This window comes from Hippoglossus hippoglossus, chromosome 9, assembly GCF_009819705.1.
Source record: "Hippoglossus hippoglossus isolate fHipHip1 chromosome 9, fHipHip1.pri, whole genome shotgun sequence".
NCBI classification, from domain to species: domain Eukaryota; kingdom Metazoa; phylum Chordata; class Actinopteri; order Pleuronectiformes; family Pleuronectidae; genus Hippoglossus; species Hippoglossus hippoglossus.
Genome location: NC_047159.1, coordinates 13,671,655 through 13,693,355, shown reverse-complemented (window position 1 = coordinate 13,693,355; position 21,701 = coordinate 13,671,655). Strand labels below are relative to the sequence as shown.

The window sequence follows — 21,701 nt, the reverse complement described above, 5'->3', positions numbered from 1 at the left end:
TAAATATGTACTGTATAAATATATATGTATGCCTGTCTTCAGTTCCTTCTATTTTCCTTCTTACTGATTGAATATTTGACGCATCATATATTATTTATCAGACACTAGCTTCATTTATCGAGTGGAAATAATATGGTATACATTTCAGTTTTGCTATGGCTGATCTACATTTTACCATTCGCTGCAGGGGATGTAAGAGACCTTGGTGGCAGAGCTGGAGAGGGCTGTTACAAAGACGCCTATACTGAGGCATGCAGACAAATGCGCTTACGCATAAACAGAGACGTATAAACAAGCACACAAACACACGCAGGCACAAGGAGGTAAACAATTCCCACTTTTGAGAGCTGGAGTTATGCCTTGGGCAACAAACCAATCATAGCTCTGCTGTATGAGCATGTTTTTTAGATAAACAACTGGTATTGGTAATTTGGCACAGCTCCCTTGGACATAGCAATGTGTAAGCAGTGTGTCCTTAAACTGTGAGTACACCAAATGAGCCACACAGCAGCACCAAGTCAGATACGAGGACGCGGTGCCTGAGGTCTCTCGGGTGTTCTGCTTTTCCCCGTAGCCCTCTGTCTGTCTGGCAATGTCTGCATGGCATTGTAAGGCCTGGCCCAATTAAACCTATTTAGAGAGCCTTCAGCCTTGGGCTCAGCGGGGACTCAACATGTCATCCTACCTTCCACAGACATGTGACTTCCTGCCTGTAACAAAGACGGCTCATGCGGTATGATGTAACCATTCAACATTGTAGTGAAATATGCACTTTTCCACACTCGGAGTTAATGTTTGTTATTCTTATTCCTAAAGTATCAATGATACCTGTTTTAGCAACTCTCCTCGTAGCTCCCTTCATTCTTGGTGGTACTGATGGGTGGGATGTGGGTTGGCTACATGGACGGAGATCAGATTTCCTACACCCCACAAAAGCAAACACAGCTAGTCGGCAGTGTGTGCCGTGCATCCCTGGAGTCCAACTGCTGCTCTGAAACCAATTTAGCAGCCCATGCTGGATAGAGTAAACCTCAGCCCCCTCCCTCTTTTCTTCTATCCATCCATCCTTTCCCTCCCTTTCCTTCCCTCTCCCTTCTGTCTTTACTCAGTTCTCCTCTCCCTAAGCGTTACTCTTTGGAAGACACGATGAGGCCGAGGGAGAGGGAGGGAGGAGAGGGTGGGAGAGTTTTGGGCACAAGAAGGGGGAAAAAAGAGGGGAAAGGGTTCTCTTCTTTCTGAAATCATGCTCTGGATCAGTCTGGAGAGGCCTTGTGTGTTTGGATTGGCATGGCGGCTGGCAGACGACAGGGGGAGGTGGAGCTGGAAGAGAGTTATAAATAAACATTTCAACAGGGCTGGGGAGAGGTGTCGGCAGGCCTCAGGCCACGGACCTTCCCTGGGCTCCTTGGCGCCCCTCCAGGTCACATTACATGAGTAAACTGCTGCACAGCAACACCGTGTGTGTGTGTGTGTATGTGTATTCTCAATGAAGGCCTCACTATGCCAACCTCGAAGCTCTGAGAGAATTAGCATATTATTACACAAAGACAAAATGTTCCAGTCAAACTTCCTTGAGTGAAGTTCTGGGACTCTGGTGAAAAAATGTCATTCATTCATATCAAGATAATTAATAAATTGGAAAAAATGTGTTTTATGTTGGCTGTATATATCATTAAAAATTGATGTGTTCATAAAGTACTATTTTTCCTGATATAAAATGTGTTTATGACACTATTATTCAATGGTGCTCTAGGAAGGAATTTTTTTGTTGGTTTTGAAAATGATTTTTGAAAGGCCATCATCTTAGCAATCCACTTTGTGGTACCACACTTTACAATCAATCTGTATTAGGAGTTACATTCAATATCACTTTCCATATTGCGCCTTTGATTTCCATCGCAGACATCAGAATAATTAAACACAGCATAAACAGTCCTATGAAAAAGAGACAATGATACATTGCATTACTGTGTATATCAACATATGCACACAATTGCAAGCAGGAATTTTCTCTGATCCATCACTGTGTTGAAAAGACATAAGGTGAAAATGAAGACTCTGGCAGTTCTGCCAAGCAGCTAACAGGCATTTTGAAAGAAGCCGCGGGGGTAAAGTGCAGCACAGTGAATCCAATCCTGGGAACGAGAACAGACGCCCAGTACTTTGCCCTCCTCTGCCCAGGCTGAGAGCTGGAGTTGGGCACTGGGCTAAGAAACCCTTGGCAGCAACACTTTGCCCTGCTCTTACGTGGTTTGGAATGCCAAAAATTGGATATCAGACTGTGGAATGAGGAATGGTTACAGTTATGCGCTGTATCTGTGTCTGTATTTACAGATAGCACCTGTACACCTCACAAAACCAAAGGTTCCTGTAAGTATGTACCGTATGTGTAAGTATAAACTATGTTTTATGACTTTGGTGTGTAGATTTCTTTGTCCAGTATAAACTCACCCTCCCAGATGGTTTTCCACCCAATCAGGCCTCAGCACTCCCCTCGAGTTCCCCTGTGTAACTCAGGTTCACGCTTGATGGACAGATCCCACAGTTCTGTTATAGGAAAAGAGGCATTTTGGTTTCATGGTTACTTATTGCAGGCAGATTTTTATGGTTGTATTTTGGCATAGAGCACTGGTGCTTTTGGCTTGAGTTTTCCACATCTGTGCTCCACGGGGGTCATCTTGTGCCTTCACTGCAACCCCTCGAAAAGAAAAAAGGAGCATGGTGATCATATTTAGTTACATAGGTGTGGACAACCACCTACAGAATGGTGCTGTAGGACAAACTATTTTTTGTGACTGCACCATTACAGCAGCTAACTTTGGGACTTCTTGAACACATTAAGGCTCGGGTGAAAAATAAATCTTCCAACGGAGGGCAGAAATGATAGACCACAGTTTTTAAAGGGCTGAAACAAAGAAAACTATTAGGAGGAATGGTGGATCCAGCTGCATTTTAAATTAAGATGAAAGGGGGGGAAAGAGAAGGGAAAGAACTCTGAAGGAAAAAGAACTCAAAGGGAAATGTCGACCACAAAATGCTATGAAGTCAGAGCGAGCCTATCTCTTTTTAGTCAATTGTGGTTTTGCTCCACGATTTACTATAAAAACCTGGCAGTGTCCTAGGGGGCTAGTTAGCAGTTCCCATTGATATGACTGGAGCTGGGTGGCTTCACCACATGCTTGGCCAGGGGTGAAGTGACTCATAAACACTTGGAGGCTGAGGGGTGGGGGCTGTTGGGTGGGGGGGGGGGCATCCACCTGTGGAGAGACTACACAGCCTGTAGTCAAAACAGACACCACTGACCCTCTGTTTAGGCGGCAGAAGACTGGAGGGTTTCACATAGTAACTTTTATTTGTCGAGTATAATCATGATAGAAATCACTCATAACTGATTAACTGGCACTGAGAACAAACTTAATACAATGTGATAAGTTAGCAGTGACAAAACCAGTGACTCTCAAACAACTTTCCAATCGACTGCACTGTCTAAAGGCAAAAACAATCAAATCTGATTATTCCAATTCTGGTGATGAAAACTACTGGGTAAATACAAGCTTTTCTTAAACTATACAGTCTGTAACTGATGAATTATTATATAGCATGTACCAAATGCTTTTTCATACATGGACTGAAGTAAGTGTAAAAACTCAATATGTACCTTTGCTGTGTTTTATGGTCTGGGTCCATTTTTCCACACATACATGTTATTACATGTCTGTTTTTTCTCCTTTTTTGTTAATTCAGACAGAGAGAGGGAGAGAATTGGGGATACAGATAGGGGGAGGGAAAGCAGTGCAATACTATTACCATTTCCTGTTTCTGTGGAGCCAGGGGTCTTCAGGGAGCGAGCTGAGAGGAGTCCTGGCAGCCAGCCGCCTCCATTGGGCCAAGACACACTGTGGAACGGGGAGAAAATCGTGAAACCTGCCTGCAGAGAAGCTACTTTTAAATAATCCCAACACAAGGCTCGGAGCACTCATTATACACGACTACGACCTAATGAGAAATTAACCTAACATCAGATAAGCACTCAAAATATTTACAGGAATGGCTTCATAATGCAGCTTCTTAACTGTAGCCACATTTTCTGTGATAAATCTCTCTTCCTCCTAAATCTGGATAAAACTAGTCGACTAACGATATTTGCTCTCGGCATCTCATCTTCACAACAGTAAGGCAACTGTTTCTAATTAAATTTTAGTATCATTTTCTGGATAGTCTTTACCAAGAAAACATTCTTATAACTCTGAGTCTTTTACACTGTGGCTTTTCAATATAAACAGTCATAATAATACACCACAATTTTATTGCCGAAAGAAAAAAAGGGATGCAGAAATAGTAGCAGTGGAGTTCGGAGGAGGATAGTGAAGCATTAACCTACGTGCTCAAAAATACACTTTTGATGCAAAACTCCATACAGTTAATGCAGCAGTAGCGCTGAAGTTATTGCTACAGAGATTAGTATTTCATGCTTAGTCATTACACAGATATATTGAGTATAAATATTTCCACATATTATTTTGTTATAATACCAGCATTAACACAAAAAGTTGCGTTTTTTTTGTTTTGTTATTACAGCCCAGGGTAAGGGTTTATACACTGAACCATCAGGTAAATGTTTAACCTAAAAATATGTACTTGGAAATCTGTCTCGTAAGGGATCACTTAAGTAAACACATATAGTCAAATAAGAGGCAAATGTCGAAGAGCCCCCGAAACCCCTGGCCCACCCTGGAGGAGACCCCCTTTCTCCGGTGCTACCCAACACAACCTCCAGCCCTGCCAGCATGCTGTTCTCCTGACAGGCTCCGGCTCTGAGGCCTTAAGAAAACAAACTGGCTCTGATTGTGAAAATAGTGCCGTAGGGCCCTCCCAGTGCCCGCCGCTTATCTCACACAAGGCGGGCTTTGTGTACTGAGGGGGCTCCTTGATGGCCCTCAACCACCCCACCAGGTGGAGACTTCTAGGGCCAAACTTCTCATCCACCATCCACCCCCCATCGTTTTCTCTCTCTGCCCTCATGCATACAGTGCCGCCTCCTTAGAGACCTCTGTGTATATTTTTAAAGGGGAGCATCAGGAAATTGATCCACAGGCCCCACACTGGTCTGTTGGCAAAAACCAGTTCCTCAACAGTTGGAGATGATGAGACTTTCCAACCACGAAATGCCAAAACGTATTTCATATACAGATTATAAATAATAGATGTTTGATATCTAATCGCACTTACTGAAAATAACCATTAATAAAGCTCAGGATAAAAAGTGTTGGTAGTTATACTAAGTTTTTCACAAGTTTTTCAGTAGCATAGATATTTTTAAATTACCCTACCTAGCCTTGTAAAGAAAGTGATTTTAAAAAAACTAGATCTACGCCTTCATTTGGATCTGCATCAACATTGAATGGGTTCTTTATTGGCCCATGTCCCATCCTTTTACCGAGGTTCATGGAAATCTGTTAAGTAATTTGTTCGTAATCCTGCTGACAAATAAACAAACCAAACAACAAATGGACAGGTGTGAAAACATAACCTCCTTGGCAGAGGTAAAACTAAAATGTCTTTGTAACGCAGCAGCACGTTCATACAGAAGATCAAGTTATTCTCAAAACATTAAAAAGTTACTCCAGGGGACACAGGAATGATAAAAAGTTGTTTCAAGCTTTCAGTTTTACTTTAAAACCATCATCTGGAGTAGGCAAAAGTGATAAGGAAATACCAGCTGATTGCTTAGGTACATCTATTAGCCTCATGATGTAATGGGCTTACACAGCTTGTAAGATATACAGTAAAAAGACATATTATTTAGCATGGATATACTGTACAAGCATACACTGCATAATAAAAATTAATTTTATGACAATCATTCTCTATATGTATTTGCTTTTTAAAGGGTTTAACCTAAACCAGGTCCTACACCAATGATAGCAATCACCACATTCCTACAGGGTTAGGACCATACAGCTGTTAATATATTCAAGTTGTTATCGGATTGGTACTCAGTATCTCACAATACGCAAAGTCCAATAGATGCACTGTATGAATGTGTGTGTGAAAAAACTGTACTGCTTTGAGTGGTCATCAAGACTAGAAAAGCGCTATATAAATACAAACCATTTACTTCTGAAACATTTCGACAAAAAGAATAATTGAAAATTCGACAACTGATCATGTTTATAAGAAGAAGAAAGAAGAAATATTGTGAAAATGTGTCTCCAATCAACCAACACGGAAGAGCAAAGATGTTAGACCAGTAATACTCTAGCATTGCCACTGCGTTTGATGGGTATTTCTATTGGAGTGATATTTGACAACAATCGCACGGCTTCCTGTCCATCTGATGTTCAGCCAAGACAAATTGTCAGCATAAGAACAGATGCTCTAGTTCACTGGCTTCAGAAAAACTGGATGTGAAACTTGTATTAGCATCATTGGAAAGTCAATAATAACTCACCCACAGCTATGAGTGAAGTTTTCCCTGAGGTAACAAGCCAAGTCAAACTACCTGCTATGCCAAGCTGCCTGTATAATAATGTCCGTTACCCGAGGCAAATAGGTAACAACAAAGGTTTTTTTTGCCAGAAACTGATGAGTTTCCATAAGTTACTTTACATGCAATCAAATAAGAGTATCTATGACAAACACAACCCACTAGTTAACACACACGCGTATCACTTGTTGTAACATCAGGGGTGGAGGAAGAGAAAAGGTTCTGTTTCTTCTCTCTATTCGTAAGTATGCTAGTTCATAACAACAAAGCCTCTGTGAGAAAAATCACACATGGAAAGCCTGTTCTGCACATTTAGTTAATTGTGTGTGTTCTATTGGCCTGGGGAAGAGGAACTGCAGATTGGCACTTGGAAGTTTCAATCTACTCAGACAGTTTGTTTTGACACAATTAATCATATTCAAAAATTAGATCCATTTAGTAACTTCTGGCACTTCATTTCCAGCAGTGAATTATTGCAAACTACCAGAAACTGCTTTGTACTGGGGTAAACTTGCCAGGTGATGGATAGAGATTTTAGTTTAAAAAAGGTTTCGTATTTCTTTGTACAAGGGATGAGACAAGTACTGTAGCTGCAATACTTTGCATGCTGATGTTAGCATTTATCTCAAAGCTGTTTATAACCCAGTGTCATACTAGACTCACATCAGTGGACCATCACAAAAACCATAAAGTTTTTACCATCTGTGTCTCTCTGTTTACCAGCTCTCTCTCTGTAGTTCAGGGTGTTCATGAGTGCAAGCATGTCCCAGGCCTCCAGAGGTTTACTGGTCAGTCAAAGCCAAGTTTCAATGCAGCGTTGCTATACAGCTTTTTACAAAACCACCTGTCAGACTCAATGGCCCGAAACCATCCATAAGCTTAACCACTTGATTGATGGAGCAAGGTGTAAGCTGTACACAGTCTTTAAACAGGTTTGCATGTGGATGGACAGAGTTCTAACTGTTTGATAATTGAAGCAGTTGTTGGTGAATAAATTGGTGCGTTTTAAAAAGAATCTCTATTTGTGCTAGAACTACATTCCTATTTTTAATTAAAGCTCAGTGAGCAACAGTTTGGATATTGCGACAGAATCAATGGTTGCTAGCGCTACAAGAATCTTCAGATGCAAATGGTACCAATAGCTCAACCTTACCAGTACATGAGCTCACACAAGCCAGTTGTGAGCTTTCACTTGAGTATGAAAGTAGACAGCTCAAGTAAACAAGAGGCTGTTAATGAGTCAAACATTCTCAGCTTTATAACCAATCATATCCATTGGCAAAGACCCTCTTTTATCAGATACATGACTAATGGTCTCCACTAAAACAATTACCTATTTTGATATGAATGAAGTGGATCTTTATCTCTTCACTGCTAGTCTATTTGTGTTTATTTGGAAATACCAACTGTTTCTGTAAGCATGTGCTTGAGTGTTTGTGTTGAGTTTAGCCTCTGACTAAACTAAACTCACCAGATCACACTAGTTCGTCCTGCTATTTACTTCCAGTGTGCATCCCTCATTTCCATCTTGTGCCTGTATGTTAATGGGGTGGATTTGTGAAGCCCTGGGATACTTGTGAAGTTTCCACTTAAGTTAGGACATATCTAAGCTTACTTGCGTGCTTACCATTATGTTGTATTAAATTGTGCTGCCTCAAAAGTTCCCCTGAGCACACATTAAGGTCACATAATGACGACTGGGAAAAAAATCTGATTGGTCTACTTAGTGTCCATAAAGTTCAACTTGTTAAAAAAACATAATTCCTCCTTCAACGACATATTTTGAACATCCCTTGGATTCAGGTGGAAGCTCTGTCAACAGGGAGAAAAATCTGCCTCATAATTGATTTAGTCTAATAGCTGTGATTTAGCACAGCTGCCAGCTGTGTAGACACAGACAAAGAGCACAACACAGAGAGCACCTTCACTATTCACTTATCCAGTCAACTGCAGATACTGAAGTGGGGGTGGATAAAGAAAACAGCTAAAGATCAATGGCGAAGGCAAATAGTCTTTCTTTGAGGTCTTTGAAAAGTGGGCAGCAAATATATAAAAAAATAAAGGTGACACGTTATTTATTTTCTAATTCTGAGGAATCTTCCCATCTTATTCTCGAAAAATAACATGCAATGATGAAATTTGTACAATGGCATAAGGGGAAACTAATATCTTCCATATGGAACATAAACTGAGCCTTGTTTGAGGTGGATGCTGTTGCACCAACCATATTTCAGTTGGAATTCATTAGGAAGCTGGGGTTACATTTTTCTTATGGAAACCAAAAGAAATGAGAAATGTGGATGAGGTTGTTTTTTCCAAGGTCCTTGGAGAGCGTGTATGTGATCTGAGACACTCGGGGTGGCGTCTGGATGAGCATGGGTTTGGATCAGGACCCTGCATCTGGGGCACATGTGCCGTCAACAGGGACAGAGAGACGGGGATACAGAGCCAAAAACTCTCTCTCTCATTTTCTCTCCGTCTCTCTCTGTCTCTCTCTCTCTCTGTCTCTTTTCCTTTGTCTGAAAAAAACCTGAATGACTTTCCTGACGATGCCACAAAACTTTAAACTTCCTAATGTAGTTTTAAGGCTTATTATGTGAATACGATCAAATTAGTTTTGAACAACAGTCGTTATGAAACAATGCTATTGACACGGTCAATTGAAAAATGATCTCCGCAAAGAGCCGGTTTTCCCTGTGGTTGAAGTGGTTTGGTGGTTCAGTGGAAGCGCAAATCTGCTATAGACAACCAATACTACTAAAGACGAAAGGAGCAAAACTATAGAGCAGCGGTAAACAAAGAAAAGGCTGTGGTTGTTGTGGTTCCTTGGCTGAAGGAACCGCATCTAGTCCCCCCTTGCAGTTTCTTGGCATCTCCCAGGCTCGCCGTCCATTAGCAGCATCAGGAGGCCCGGGGCAGCCGACAGGAGTGTGACCGGAGATTATTGTCCTGTGTGCTTGTTTGGGTTAAGGCTTTAGATGGGGAAATGGGATTAGGATAGGCCCGGCTGGAGGGACACACACTAATGGGAAGCAGAGGAGCACTCGCCTGATCCTCCTCGACTCAGAGAGAGCAACCCTGTTATCCCACCTGATTGGATTAGCCCCCTGTTAAATGTGCTATGATAAGGGAGGACCACTGCTGAGACTCTCCTCGGTGCTGCTGGGGTGGGAGCGCACAGATACATGTACAGGGAGCAAATAGATTCCTCCACACGCTTTCGAATATGTGCTTCATGTTTGGCTCTGATTTGGTTGTGACGTGTAACTTGATTGTAGCATACGACCCTTGGACTCTCACTGCCCTGCCTCGTAGATTTGTTTTTTTCATATTTATATCATTTTTTGCTTTCAGATATGATAGATAACAGTTTTTCAACTACAACATCTTTCATGTACCGTAGCTGCTTGGGCGGACCACTGAAGTATATATAGCATCATTTACAGTAACCTCACCTTCCATCACGCATCTTTTTATATGTATGCAAATCTTTCGAGACTCAAACTTGCTAATTGCAGCCACTCCACCAATCAGACAGTAATTACTGGTATCCTGTCTGACTTTCCTTCCAATGGCTGAGCAGCTAATTTGAGCCGTGGTTTAAACAGCTGGAAAACAGCATCTTATGACAAAACCGGCGGCCTATGTTTGACTGTGCATGCATGCGAATGTGTGATTGTGTATCTGTGCTACTCTTTATGTGTATGCCACTTTTTGGTGTGTAAGGTATATTGAAATAAACTCAAAGTAAAATCTGCCTGGGCAGATGTGTGTAATGTAATATTTCAGCAGGATCTCCTTCATACCTGCAGCTCTGCTCCTCTATCAATATGTTAACTCTATCTGACCTACCTGCCAGATTAGTCCCCCTCTCCGTGATTGATTAACATTTTATTAATGTTTCCATTTGCCACAGGTTCAGGTGATACAGCATGACACACAGTGCCTACTCTAGGTGATGATTGGATTAAAAAGGTTACTGATCCCATAATTGCTTTTAAATTACCCTCCATGCGAGTGTGCGTCATTAATGTAATGATTATCCACATCAGACCAATGTTACCTCAGTGAATCTTTAGCCATTTAGCCTTGATAAGGTGACATGTCACACTCATCATCAAACACAGACATAATCTGCTCAGACAAAAAGATTCAGAAATCCTTTTCCAGAAAAGTGTTATGAAGAGTGAAAGCAGCGACCGCCAGTCTGACAATCATTTCGCCCACCTGGTCAACTGGTCATTTTGGTAAAGTACAACCCCACAGCCATACAACAGTTACAACAATTAGCCCAAAGCCCCCACATGTCCAGTTGACGGCTGCTTACCGAATTAGTCCTCTGTATATAGATCACTGTTACCTACTTAACTAAATTGTTGCTAATGGCTCGCTAATGGCCAAGCAGCTACAAATGGGTCTGATTGCTTGCAACAAAACAGTCATAACAAAGCCTGGTTATCAAATGTTTTTCATTTCACATTGTTTTTATAGCATCAAATAACTCATTAAAAACCAAACTTTACAGAAAAATTTGAAAGTTAACAAACATCATCGTGACAAGAACTACCTACCTAACATGGAGGAGGCGGGATTTGTGGCCTATCCTGCAGCCAGCCACTAGGTGGCGATAAAGATAGTTTGGCTTAACTTCTGGGGAGCCATCATGTCAACCCCCCTCCCCTTCCAAGCATGTAAGAGAATCTACAATGGCTTTCATGGCAAAAATGCGAAAGGCTTTACGGGCACCATGCTGGTTTCAGGCTCATGTAGAAGCATGGTGGTGCAACATACCAGACTCCATTGAACAGAACTCTCTCCAAATGAATGTATAAAGGGCTCATTCTAAGTGAACAACACTATAACAATTTTTTGTTTCAGGTGATTATACACCAATTAAAACATAGGTCTGAAAAACGAAATCCTCTTACATCCATTCTAACCCAGGAACTATGACTGAAAAGGGTTTTCTGTTTATAAACTGTGACCAAACAAGTACAACATGGAAATGAAATTGCTTGAGGCTGTACGCTGCTGTCATGTGGGCCAGTTGTGCATCAGGCGGTGGGCAGGATTAAAAAAGAAATGTTGCAGCCTTTCCTATTGCAGCAGAGCATTTTCCACCAGCTTGTGTTTTGTTCATCCAGTAAATTCTTGGGGTAAGAAGTGTTTCATGCTTATACAACTGGATGTGTCAGTGGAGTTTTTGGGCTCCGGTAGTCAAAAGAAATGGCTCAGGGTACAATTACTGTACTTGTATAATGACCCGGAGACTGTTCCGGTGTTTGGGTTTGACGTAAACCTAACTTGAACCCAAAACACACAGATAACTTGTTGAACAACCTGAACAACAGCTTATTCTTCACAAAATAGATGTAGGAAGATTGATAATACATATTGTCTTAGCAAGTGCATATTAAGACTAAATCTGTATTTATTAATATAGCAGTCAACATGGATTCCTTAGTTAGGAGGGTCAAGAGCCAAAAAACAACAACAGCCTTGCTTTTCTGCTTCAACGATGCCAGAAGACGTGCAGCAAACTCTTTCTGCTTCCCTGCAAACACAATCTCATTGGACGTTTTCCACTGGAACTAATACAAAACAGTTCTGTTTAACCTATGACTGTTTTCCTCATTGTTGTTGTTTTATTAAACTGGATAGTTTCGGATGCGAATGCTGAACCTTTCTGACACTTCACGAAATGTAAAGAAGCAAATGTTTTTTTTAAGAATTAGATGGTAGCGTAAGCATTTTACATGGGAATGTGCACAAAGATTGGCACGGAGGAGAAGCAACAAACATCTCTAACAGTGTTAAATGTAAAGTGTGAGTCATGCTGAGGTGAATAAATGATGGGATGTTTCTCGATCTATTTTGTGCAGTATATTCATAGTAAAAACCTCTATCTGCATCCAAATGTGTGTACCTGTGTGTTTGGAATGGGTGTGTGTTCATTCAGTGTTCGGTCGAGCTGCGTATGTGTGCGTGTGTGTGTCTGTGGGTCTTTCTCATCCAGAGCAAGTCGTGAAACCTAATTGCTTGCACATGTGGAGGATTTTCAAGTGTTTAGAATAAAGTTGGTTTCAAGAAGAAGAAAAGAAAATGTAAGGAGGGAGAGGGCGGGTGGGGGGGGGGTGAGCAGTCTTCTGCTAGAGACAGCCGCCCTGAACCCCTCCCTCTGCTGAAACCAATGCCTTTCTCTTTCTCTACTCACAGGAGTAAAGGTCAGGGGTCACGGGGGGAAGATCTCCGTGATTGGACACAGGCATGTAGTATCTAACATGGAGGACACAGTAAAGTTAGAGAGTGAAACGTGAGACTCGCTCGCATCAGATCAAAGTGATGTGAATGAAAAAAAAAAACACAGCTAAACTTCTACCTTGTAGTCACTAAATGTAAAAGTACATACAAAGCAAATGAGGCGAAAAAAGAAAAGGCACAGCAAAGGAAGGAAAAGCCTCACATACCTCGCCTCACCCCTCCTCTCACCCCTTAGTCCTTCTTAGGGGGGAGATAAAGTGTTCCAGAGACGGGGAACCCAGCACAATTTCAAAGATGTATCAGAGGGTAAAGATGGAAAAGTGCTTTTAATCTTGTGTAACCCTATAGGGCCCTAAATGGGAAGGGCTTCAGAGAAGGAATCCTTTAAAGAGGACATATAATCCTAATTAAAACACAGAGCAGAGCTACCACTTGATCTGCTGGGGCCTCAGATTGAGCTCGACCACGCTGTAGTTGGGGATCTTTTATCGTTGTTGAAGACACACTAATGAAATAATGGTCTATAGAAGCAAATCAAATGATCGTTATTGCTTTCCTACATCGCTCTAATGAAATACCTTTACTTTGCACAAACCGCTATTTGTAGCACACGCAGGCTTCAAAGCTCCAAGCATGAAAACAACTGCAATCTATCAGACACATTACGGTGAACATAATCTGAAAAGAGGCTTCATCTTTAACACAGCATCCAATGAGGTTTTTGTCCTCGTAATCTTTGGAATCCTATCAAAAAAACATACTATTGTCATAATTACCTGTACAGACTTTCAGTGAGGCTAAAAACTCTAAACTCTAAAACATAACGTTATGGCAAAAGTAATATACCCCCCCCCCCCCCCACACACACACACACACACACACACACGCACACATCCTTTAAACAATCTCTCCCCAACTCTCTTTTGTCTCATTTTTAACAATCTGTGTCCTTTCTTTACAGTGGTGAGTCCCCCCCCCCCCTTCCTCCCCCCCACTTCCATTGATCAGGGTAATTGAGAACAGTCATGTACCCCCACCCCACCACCACCCCACTTCTCTGCTGTCCTCATCCCCACTGCCCCTCCCCAGCCTCGTGAAAGCCCAGACATCTGGTCCACATACACCCAAAAGTCTTCACCCCCCCCCGCCCCCGTCACCTCCGAGCCCGTGTCCTTCTCGGGAATAACCAGACGGAGTCCCAGGACATTTGAGTGGAGAACAAGAAAATGTAGAAGAAGAAAAACACACGAATCCAACGAGGACAAAAAGATGGAGAAACCGAACACGCAAAAACAAAAGTGAGGCAGCAGAAAGCCTCACGAAACATGTTGGCATGGTGTACATGTAGATGACAGACCTAAAATAATTAGTTGTTTTTTTCTTATTACATCATTTTAATGTTAATGAAAATGCCTCCACTTCTTCCTCACAACGCGGACTGAGAAAACACCATATGAAAGGCGACTGAGAGGCCTGGTTCTCCAGCAGCAGGATCATTAGCCTTTATGCATATAATATGAGCATAAAGGCTATGGTGTTAGGTATTATGGGACTATAAAGAAAAAGTGACAATATCACCTATGAGAAAATATACTGTGCCACCCTGTAGTTCTTTTATGTTAGGAAATGTGTTTTCTCCCCAAGTCTGCAGTAGAAAATGTAATGATAGAAAGAGAAGTGTGGGATTTTAAGTTGTGTGTGTGTGTGTGTGTGTGTGTGTGTGCGTGCGTGCGTGCGTGCGTGTGTGTGTGTGTGTAGCGGTGTAAGTTACATGTTACAGATAGAGATCAGGCAGGGACAGATTTAATTAACAGATATCTCTCCTTAATGTAGATTCTTTTGGCTCCCTCAGATCCTCTTGTGCTTATCCAACCAGAAATAACTTATCTTGGCTCCACACTAGTCATAATGTATTTCTTACACCATTTAAGGGAACAGGGGCTTCGGCAGAGAGACTACACTTTCATGTTTACTCACAGCAAACGGCAGTTGACAAGATTAGCGCTCTGAGAATTGTCGCTAATATCTGCAGTATGTGTTACATTCACATACATTCCACATCCTATGCATTTCACACATTGTCTTTGGAGACTGTGTGTGTGTGTGTGTGTGTGTGTGTGTGTGTGTATTAATTTGCTCACCATAAACTAAAGCTAATAGAGATTTGCCCTTTTAACTATCTCTCAAGGTGACCAGATTACTGACATCAATTAAAGCAGGTCCTGCTGGCTGGATGCCCAAAGCACACGCTCACCCTCAGAGGAAGAGAAGAGATCATCATCCAATAAATCACACGAGGAAAGGAGGGAGGGGGAGAGAGAGAGAAAGAGGGAGGGAAAAAAAGTGAGTGAAACTGACAATACAGCAAAACAGACAGGGAGACTTTAGAGAAACTTCGGTTTCCTCGTAGAAGCTATTTGCCTGTTTCAATGATTCCTATAAAGTAAATAATGAAATAAAGTTTAATGCTTATGGATTTTATATACGGATTCTACACTAAGTACAGTCCTACTACAGCTGCCACAGTTCAGTGATCTGGAAAGAGTCAATGGGATGGAAGAGGAAGAGAAGGAGAAATTAAAGACAAGTAGATGAGAGTGTAAAAAAAAAGAGAAGGTCACAGACAGTTTCTTTTTATGCTGCACTGAAAAACTCAATTATCAACACAGTTGTCCATACAACAAATGTGTGTTTTTGTTTGTCTAAGGGCATAATTTCACATGCCATACGCAGCATGCATGGGTGCATTAATAAGTGTGATTATAAGAGTATATGTATGTTTATTGACTTACATTTGCTTACAGCAATCTCTGAGCCTATTGGCGACAATGAATCAGCCACTGGTGGCAAATATTTTGAGGTTTCTGGTTTAGACAACGGGTGTCCAGCTGTTCACTGAACACTGTTTATAGTCCAACTAGTTTCTTTTAATAAACGAGTCAAAAGTTGCTTCACACAAAACACAAACAGCATTTTTTGTGAATATTTTAGGTCCAGATGACATTTTGGCTCGTAAATTAATAGAGATAAATCAAAAAGGCTGATAGCTGATGCAGTTCAGTCAATGTGTTCCACCTCTTTTGCTCTCCACGCCAAAGCCTGCTTGAACGTGATTGGTCAAACTTGCGGTTCCAAAATCTTGTCTCTACAGATTCTTATATAACATATAGAATCTGTTCATATAGAGATTATGGTTATAGCTATTCACATGTAGTTCATGTGACTCTATGCACATTTATATGATGTTAGAAACATTTAGGAAATTTTGAATGTTTGTGTATGTCTGCATGCATGTGTGTCATTCTATGTGCGAGTGTGTGTGTGTGTCAGTCTAACTCTCCCCTAGGCATTTTTTCATGTCCGCTCATTAACACTTTACACCGAAAGTCGAGAGCTAAAGTTGCCTAAGCGTGAGTCAGATTCCCTCATCCAAGTCCACCGGCAGGCAGCCCGCTCCGCTCACTCTAAACTCTGTAGATTCAAAGTATTACACATCATTTTACAGGAATGTGAGGGCCTGTGGCTTAGTGGCTTGTTCAAGAGAGAGATCCACGAGTGGAGCTCCTGCATTCACCCCCGGTCTCTTCTTTTACAGTATTTCCCATTTGGCCGCTGGTGTAGGGTTACTTGAAACCAAATCAGTGCCTGGTGAATTCATTATGCAGGTGATGCAATGTCAACTTCTTTATGTGGGTGGGATAACTGATAGCAATCACTCCCTTAAGGCTATGTAGACTACTACATAGTGCTACTGCTGCGAATATATTACATTATGGAGCAACACATGTCGTTTTGTGCAAGATAGACGAATTTTAAAGTATCAAACTAGGCATGCACGCATCGTGTGTGTGCACCAAGTGATGATCTAAAATGCTCAGCATGTCCATCCGGTTACACCCACGTGCGCAGACACAATGAGTCCATCATTAAAAGGACTAAAATACAATCCAATGACACATAGCACTCTGTTTAAAAGCATACTTTAAGGGGGGGATGAGGAACTTTAATTAACCTGGGCTGCAGATAGGAGGGAAGGAGCAGTTATCCACTGGCCTCTGGCATGGTGCCTGTGCAGCCCGGAGAGGTGAAATATATTCTTATGGATCCGAAGTCAGCCCCGTGCAATATTCTCTGCCTTCACATACACATTAACCTTGCAGGTGCGAATGCGGACAAAGATTGGGACAGATGATAGAGAGAAGGGATACAAGAGATAAGAGAGTCAGATGAGAGAGAAAGAGAGAGGGAAAGGGAGAGGAGAGAAATTGCCTGATCACTTCACCGCACACCGTTAGCAATTTAATCAAGGGCCTAACAAACATGGGGTTATTTCTCTAACTGCATTGGAGTCTTCCGTTAATACAGTCGTCCCTAATTCAAAACAACGCCTGGCGATGCTGCAGACACGAGTATGAGTGAAAAGATAATTGATTGTTTTTAATCATTAAGACATTTTCCTTGCTTCAGTGAAACTCCCCCCCCCCCCCTGTCCTAAACTTGTCAGTTCTCAATGTAACACCTGCCCCTGTGGCCTATCCTGTCTCTGTACCCCCCTTTCTTCAAAACACCCCCCCACCCACTCGCCCTCTGAGTTAGTGACTCCGTAGACCTCGGGTCCAGCTTTCCCAGACGGTGATTTAAAATAACAATTGCATGCATATCAGGTTTCGGGCCTCTGAAATACATGTGAGATGAGGTAATGTGATCAGTCCAGAGCGCCATCCAAGCCTCTTACTCTCTCGCTGTGTGCATGTGTGCGTGCATGTGTGCACGTCTTAACTGTCTTTATGTGTATGTTTTGTTAAAAGGACTCTATGTATTTTAAATGCAGAATGTGGTGCAGGGAGAATAAATAGTGCACAGAACTTTAAAAACAGCCACTCTCCGTCATGCTGGACATTGTGTCGAGCGTGAGAGCTTAGTGCCTGTTTTCAATTAGATCCCGAGTTAAAATGGCATTAAACTCTTACATGGTTTCATTGAGTCAAAATTACAACTCAATTAATACCCCATAAAATGGTCACAGAGTTAACGATTGAGCAAAGAGACAGAGCCATAACGTTACCCATAACATTAAAATCAGAAGTCAGGGCTGCAGTGCCTCGCTGCACATGGAGAGGCACAGGACGCTTGTCGACCCAGTAAGTGCCAGTGAGTAAACACTAATAATAGCTTCCATAAACCCACTCATATGGCACTGTGGGCCAGGCCTACGGGGACCATTAAAAAATGCTGCGGCTTAGGGCATCCCTTGCAAAAAAGACCTGTGCAGAAGTATTGTGCCGCGCGTGACACTGGTGGATGGCGGCAGAGCAGGGTGATAAGAGCGACTCCTGGAAACAAAGAGCCGGAGGGACAGATACGACAAGCAATTAGAGAAGAGAATAAAAGCAGCCATTATGCAGGAAAAGAAACTACAGATGAATGCTCCGCAGTGATGGAGCAGCGCTCTGATTAACAGTAATACCAGGAGAATTGTTTTTGTGATTAGGAGCGACTGCAGCTTAGCATGGCAGTTCCACTCTCCGTATGATTTGTGGACTTCTCAACCAGCTTTGCATAAAAACGCTAACAAGCTACCTGGATGCAGTAAATAAAATATTAGGAAAGAAGGCAAAAACTACAAAGTTATCCAAAGAGGTAAAGCAGCATTTGCTTCATCCAGTCCCCGTACCACCCCCCCTCGAACATTCTCTATAATTCTCTTCCCTCATCTCTCTCTCACCCCCCCCCCATCTCTACATGGCTTTAATAAACACACACTCCTGGTTTAATCTCACCGCAACACGTTCATCTCACCGCAGAGACAGGACCAAAATCACTCACTCCTATCCTCCCCCACATGTCCCTTTTTTATTCTCCCCCAGCCCCTTCCCTCCCATGACAGGTACCTTTCAATCAGGTAATCACTGGTTAAGTAGCCATTTTCCATTTCTGGGCCTATTGAGGGCTGGCCATGTAGAAGAGACAGGGCCTTGTAGGTATGGCTGCTAATGGGGCAACAGACAAGGCCTCCCCATTCTGTCAAGGGGAGCTGAGAAGGAGAGTGTCTTATCAGCGAGCCACAGCCACCATCCCTCACCAAATTGGCTTCTCCTTACCATCTCCTCCTTTCTCCTCCTCTCTCTTTCTGCTGGCCACCGTCCCCACCTGCTTATCCGTAACTTCTTCCCACCCTTGTAACTTTGTATTTTGAAAAAGTCGCTTCTTTTTTTCCCTTCAGATCACAGCGCTGTATGAGGAATGATGACAGGTTACTTCACGTATTTCATCGCTGGCTCCACGTGTAATCCGCTGTGCTGGAGAAGGCCATCCACAAGCCTCAAGTCTCTCTCAGTGCTCCCTCACTCTGAGAACTACAGAAATGCACTCAGTAGTTTTCCATAGCCGCTTTTCTGGTTCTCATTTTTAATTCCTCTCCATTTTTTCTTTCGCAGATTCCAATTTTTAAGTGAAAACACTGAAACAACTTGTGCCATAATATGCAATCGACCATTACACATAGCTCCCTTTCTCTCAGCATTTTTTCCAAATATTCCTGCTCATTCCCTTTTATCCCGGGATGTGCGCAATTAAAGTGCAATCTCCTCTCCTGCTCCCCCCTCAGTCCCATATGTTGTTGAGTGGCGAAGCTGTTGAGAAAGAGAAGTGTTAACCTCCTCTCCAAACCGCAGGCAGAAGGGCTGCATTCCTCCCCGAGTACTCAACGTGCTGTTTATCTGCAACCATGCACTCAGTCGCCATGGCAACCCCAACCAAATACACTGGCCTGTTCAACTCTGTTTAATTTTTTCCTCCCTTTTTTGATTTCATCATTGGGCTCCCAAGCTCACTCTCTCTAAGATAAACAGAGATGGAGCCTGTACTTAGCCAAGCCTGCGTGAGTTTATTTTGAGTCTCCGCCCGGCTCGGTCCATGACGCTGTTTCGCCATCCCTCTCACTTTTTCACAGCTTGAAAATTGGAAAATGCTCAGCGCTTGTGGAGCAAAGGAGACCGGGGCTGCGGTTGGAGTTGGCCCGGCTCATCTGAGACATAACGCCCCAAATAGTTTCGGAGCAGCGTGTTCATTGCATGGCTTACGACATGTCAAACTCGGAGATGAGTCTCGTCTTATAAAACTGTGGCCTCTGGGAGCACTGAAGATTCATAATTTATCTGTTTACACACTGTCACCACCGACCGAAATAAACAAATTTTATCACTCGCTTTCATACGCGGAGCACTCATACGCAATCACACACAAGCTTGTCATATTCAGGAAATCAGTGAGATGAGCCCTAAAACTCACATTAACGGACTATAGCCTGTAAGACGACACTTTGTTCTCTTAATTAGCACTTCTTCTACTCCGTTCAGCCGACGTTCCAATGGTTGACTATTCCTTTATTAGGCAGGATTCCATCTCCAGCTTTCCAATAGGCACTTAACTCCTGTCTAATAGAGGATTTTCCCACACTTCCTCTGACAAGTCATTCAACTGAGAAGAGTTAATTTGTTTCTAATGCTTGGCTAATGGAGGATCCCGATGGCAGGAATTGAGTGCTGGATTTTTTGGGATTGACTTCCTCGCCACATCCTCGTCTAAAATGAAGTCTATAAGATGAGGATTTTTTTTCCCTCCTTCAAACCACAGAGTTGTAGCAAGAATCAGTTTACCCGAGGTCTTAAGAACGAGGGAGACGGAAAAATGGAAATGAAAAACTATAAGGGCTAAGTTACACTCCACTAAACATTAAGCTGAATTGAATGTTGAGCCCTTAGAGTCCAATCAGAAGTCACAATACTGCAGCGAGAAAGGACTGCCCTCCTGCAACGGTGCATACATTGTTGGTTTTTATTATTCTCTCTTTTTTTTTCTCACTGTGGATGTCAGAGGGGGACTCTGTGGGACTATCTCAGCCCTGCAGTGGCCAGTCAGTTAGCGTGTGAGTGACAGCCTGTGGCACTATCAGCTGTCCTGCTGCACAGCAGAAGTGTCAGAGAGGGAGAGAGCCGGGGTGAGGGTGAGGATGAAAGTAGAGCCATGCCAGGCACAGGGGATGAGGCTCACCAAGGGCTATCTGGAAATAGCACTGTGGCCCAAATATGGCTCCTCTAATCAATCTAATTCCGTCTGCAAGCTCTGGCCTTCTCTCTCAGACGTTTCACTGCGTCAAGATAACCTTATCTTAACCTGCCACATCCTTTACAATTAGCGCTCGTTCTATAGACACACACAATAGCACACACCAGCACAGTGAAAAACACACACAAATCTACAGCCTGTGTACTGCAGGGTAAATCAGCTTTTACCAATTTCGTTACTGCTTCATCTTTAGATATAGAACATTTGTAATTGAAAGTTGTGTTTATTAGATTTGCAAAACCTCACGTCACTACACGAATAATGCAAACCACGTGAAAACCCTCTTTTTCTGAGCTTTGCATGGTTTCATATCTTTGCTAACGTCCGTAGCAGCTGTCAGACATTTAACGTGATCTGGGAAGCGAAGTGCATCCACTGGGACGGTGCATGACAATAGCTTGAAAAAGCGAGCGTTGTATAACAGAAAAAAACTTCAGCTCTGCGCTGCTTATACTTCACACCTGTGTTCTGGAAGAGCGAGCGAGCGCTAGTGGGGCATCGTATGCCGGTGATACATGATCATCAGAGCATTTTGGTATGGCTAGTGTGGCGGAGGGAGGGGGTGACGATGAGGGGGGGGGTTGTTCAAAGTGCTGTGGGCTCTGTCACGTCATCTTAGATTGGGGGGGGTAGAGGACTATGAAGATGAGACTTTAATGAGCTAGCACTCAACATGGCGACACTCACCACACCTGATCAGCTCCTGATTGCCATGGGAATCCTCTGTTCCCTAACCTGCCGGGAGGCAAAGCAGAGACAGCAAATCCTGCTGGAAACATGGGCAGATCAAAGAGAATCTGCCAGAAATGAATATGTTTATGCTTGT

General features: G+C 42.7%; 1 long non-coding RNA gene across 5 annotated transcripts in view; it reads right to left on the bottom strand.

The window, feature by feature from the left end:
* LOC117768417 overlaps positions 1-21,701 on the bottom strand; it is an 81,039-nt gene that overhangs the window by 6,818 nt on the left and 52,520 nt on the right. For 2 of the 5 annotated variants that reach the window (XR_004615065.1, XR_004615062.1), the window contains exons 3-4: positions 3,808-3,896; positions 2,452-2,547 (exon numbers count right to left, since the gene is read on the bottom strand). This is a non-coding gene — a long non-coding RNA (uncharacterized LOC117768417). Of the gene's footprint in view, positions 1-806; positions 1,321-1,791; positions 2,243-2,451; positions 2,548-3,807; positions 3,897-21,701 lie in introns of those variants that run through there. The other 3 variants (XR_004615066.1, XR_004615064.1, XR_004615063.1) reach the window with 3 other exon arrangements.